Genomic DNA, 4,355 nt, shown 5'->3' with positions numbered 1-4,355 from the left:
TTTTTTCTGACTTGTGTGCAGCTGCAAGTGATTATTCACCGAGGCGGGTCACAAGTGTTACAGGTAGCCAATCATGTTGTAGTTCTAAGAGCGACAGTAGATACAACCAATCAGAGGGCGGATTAGAACCTAACTACAGTCTGATTTGACAAATCACAAGTCCCTTCAGGCGCGGGCCGTTGCCACGGCAACGTCGGGGCTGTGGCTTGTGTGTGGGCTCCCAAAAGATTGTGAAAGCTCCTCTTCCGCGAGACCGAAAACATGAATGTAAATGATTAGAAGTTCATTTTGACTTTGTTGTGGTGGTGATTTTGTATTCTGAATTAGTTTTTCATTTCACCTGACCCATTGGATTAGTTACTGTGTGGGTCCCATCTAAAACTATGCCAGAGCCTAGCATATGTCAATGATTAGCAGCAACATTGATTTTTATACATTATTATTTTTTTGTGCAGTGTCAATTACTCACACTCATATCACTCTGCGCACAAAAAAACGCTATAAAAATTAGTCTATAAAAATATTAAAAAATTATATGATTTTTTATTTTTGATATGTTTAATTTTTCAGCCAACATCAGATCAAATATTCATTAACTTTCTTGTTTTTTGTCATGGTGTCACTATGTTTTGGGATTTTTAAAAAAAGAATTATTGTCAATTTATTGCATGCAAAGTAGAGATTTTTATTTATTTATTTATATGATTGCTATTATTATTGTTGATGTTCAATGATTTGCATCAACATTGATTGTGACAGTGCATCTGGTGGACATAGTATGTTTTTCTCTGTATGCTAAATATGGTTTTTAAAAAAAAAGACATCATCAGGTGGTAAAGGCAAAAGCCCAGAATGGCACTCAGAAATAATACAATACATGTTTTTATGCTTTGTTGGCTGTGGGATCAAACATTGCAGTTTGAATGGGTTTCAATCGCAATTTTTTGTTTGCACTCAACAGTATGAATGTAACAGTTTTGTTTACACAGTGTATTTAAGACTTTTTGTGGGAGCTGAGCTGGAACTTTCATGATTAAACAAAAATACACAATCTATCCAAAATATATTCATGGATACATCTGAAATTATCAAAAAATGAAGAATGAAAGTCATGTAAAATGCACATAACAGTGTTAACTGTAAGTGTTAACATTTGTTGCAGGGTTGTAAACAATCTCCATGCAATAAACCTGTAACATTACTCTAACTGACTCTAGCCTACCTGTACATTGCACAATTTTGTAGTTTAATAAACAGTCTTTTTGACATATTATTGCTGTCAAATATTAATCTAAGCACACTACTGTCATATACACTTATTCTTATGTATAAAGCAACCTGTTACATCCCACCAAAGTTGGTTCTGATACTGCACCTGCATCAAAGTATAACAGGCATACACTATGAGGTAATCTATAAAAAGCAGCTCAAGTTATTTCCAAAATAAGGTTACAGGGATCTATTTCTTAGATTTTAATGTATAGTTCCAAAATGGTGTATGGATTTGCAAAGTATAATCCAGCCCAAGCCAGTATTGGTTTTGTGTAATATAGGCCCTGCTCAAGAAGTGTGACCAAGTCATTGTTTTGCAAATCATAAGTAATTCTCAAGTCTTTGTACACAAGTCTCAAGTCAAGACAGGCAAGTCTTGAGTCAAATCCGACAATTCCCAAGTCCCCACCTGGTGAAGCTGCCACAGCAGACCAGTGTAAAACTCTGCAAACAATCAAACACAACAGTCAATTTACAGTGTATAAAATAAAATAAAATACAATAATAATGTAGTCTGTATGCCTCGCTTCCCTTTAAAACACATTTCTGGGAAGTTTTTTTCCTTCTCTGTCTGTATAAACCCACACGTTTTGCATACTTCAATTTGTTTTTTGTTTTTTTTATTGACCACGTGTAATTTTTTTTAATGTAAACAAAATTATCTTTGATATAATTTTTTCCAACTGGCACTAAATAACTTTCTTCATGGTTCTGTCCTGTAGCTTGATTGAATTTGTGGCACAATTTTTTATAATATAGGCTACTTTTAATTTTTTGGATTTGGGGGAAGGTATCAAGTAAGTCAAAAGGCTCCAATCTAAGAGAAATCATTGAAACTGAAGTCAATGTTTTTTTTTTTTTTTTTATTTTGTCAAGTTACGTCTACAGTCATTACATTTGTTGGCTTGAGTCTGATTCAAGTCCAAGTCATGTGTCTGGAGTCCACACCTCTGATAAGTAGCATCCCTTACTCTACTATCTACAACTGCCATTACATTTTTGTGATCTGCTATTAAATCTGTCTATACACCACACACATTCTCAGATAATTTGCTGGAAATTGTTTTGTGCTTGGTAAATATTTTTTATTTAAAAAAAAACCCAACAACTTCACAATCAACCATATAAGGAGTGCTCCTTTACATAAATGTGATCTGGCCTCTTAAGGCTATCGGAAAAAGAAAAAATAATCTCCATAAATTTTGAATCTGATGTCTGGACAACCCAAAGTCTCACAAACCTTTTTAATATTAGCTCTCTGTATCTCGATAATTATCATCATTCTTGCTTTTTTTTTTTTTTTTTTTTACTTTCCGTAATGTCACCATTGTCACTTTGCTCAGCAAGACTTGGCCTTGGTTTCTAACTGTCTCACCCAGTTACCAAACTAACGCAGCATTATTGTCTACTAATCCATCCTGATCCAATTCATTATAGCTCCATGCATTTAGACAAAACTAGATTGTTTCAGGGTGGTGTGGACATGATGACATGACCTGACCTTATTCAGTCTTTCTGTATGTCGTTGTTGTCTGACACTTTGCTGCTACAGTGTTTCTCAGTTTGTGTGGTCACATCTCCATATGGTAGCTTCTCCTGTCCTGGTCCCTGGCCAACCAGTTAATTGGGGCCCTGTCCCAGGTCAGGTCACTTTGTCCACATGGGCAGCTGGTCAGCTCTAAGGTGAAAACGTTTTATTATTAAAATCTTTGGCTGTAACCTTGAACTATAGACCACCTACCTGCTAGGATTCTGGGGGGACAGAGGTCCTGTGTGGGAGATTTATTAGCAATTGGTCGTGGATGAGTCCGTACCCAGATTTCAGCTGAAGACGAAGACAAATTTAAAGTTGATGAGCTTCAGGGTGTTTAATGTATTTTTTATTTTTTTTTGTTAAATCAAGCTCTACTTTACCTTGCATGCATTGTCTGATGAGATAGAATTCATCATGTATCTCGAATTCAAACTCATTACAATTCCAAACGTCTGTTTGTATACAGTAGTGGATCTTTAATATTAAATCTACTAAATATTATGACAATATCTATCTGATTGATTGCCGATTATATCATTATGTCTATGTATTTCTTCCTCTAGCCTACTATGTTCATATAAGAAAATACTGAAATGTTTTACTTAAGTAAAAGTAGAAATAACATGGCACCTGGTAGCTCAGTGAATAGTGTGGGCATCATCCCCTCTCTCCCCCTTTTACGCTTACACCCTGTCTTGTCAAATGAAGGCAAAAATGCAAAAAAAAAGAGAAAAGAATTAATGAAAAAATCTTAAAATAGATTAAAAATAAAATTACAAATATTAAATTAAAATTTAAAAATATATCATAATATGAAATTTAAAAAAATAGAATAACTAAATAATAATAAAAATGTAAGAAATTACTTCATTGAAAACACTCATCATTTCTATAATAATGAAAATTGATCATTATTAGACACCTACAAAGACTAACAGTTTCTTTCAGAGTCATTTATCAATTGAGATATAATATAAGAAAGAATATATAATATGGAAATATAGATAACAAGAGCGCAAATTTTAGTGCTGTAGATGAGTTTGAGGTACTTCTTTTGCCTCACACTCATCATTTCTATAATAATGAAAATTGATCATTATTTGTAGGTAAAGCCTTTATCTGCCACTGAGAGAAGAATTTGATTGAAGTACAATATTTGTTTCGAATGAAATGGGAGAAAAATGACAACATGGGGAAAAAAGCAGGCTACCTCTTCAAGCACAGTAATTGAGTAAATGTACTTACTCACTTCAGTTACTTTATGAGTTGACATCTGCCACTGAAAATGACTCACAAGTGTCAAGAAAATGTGCAGATTGAAATGAACTGGTTCCAAAGTATGTTTTGGATAGAGATATATGCACAGAGGCTGACTGGTTACAGATAACTTGCGAAAAGTCCAGAATCAATTTTCTAATCAAAGCACATAAATATTCTCAGTTGATTTCTGCAGGTATTATTCTGTTTGACCACTTGAGGGCGCTTTCACCCTTTCAATAAGCCTGTAAACATCACATTGTGTTTTCATATGTCTAATTACATTCATCAT

This window comes from Plectropomus leopardus, chromosome 3 (genome assembly GCF_008729295.1).
Source record: "Plectropomus leopardus isolate mb chromosome 3, YSFRI_Pleo_2.0, whole genome shotgun sequence".
NCBI lineage: Eukaryota > Metazoa > Chordata > Actinopteri > Perciformes > Serranidae > Plectropomus > Plectropomus leopardus.
This window is presented reverse-complemented; position numbering follows the sequence as displayed.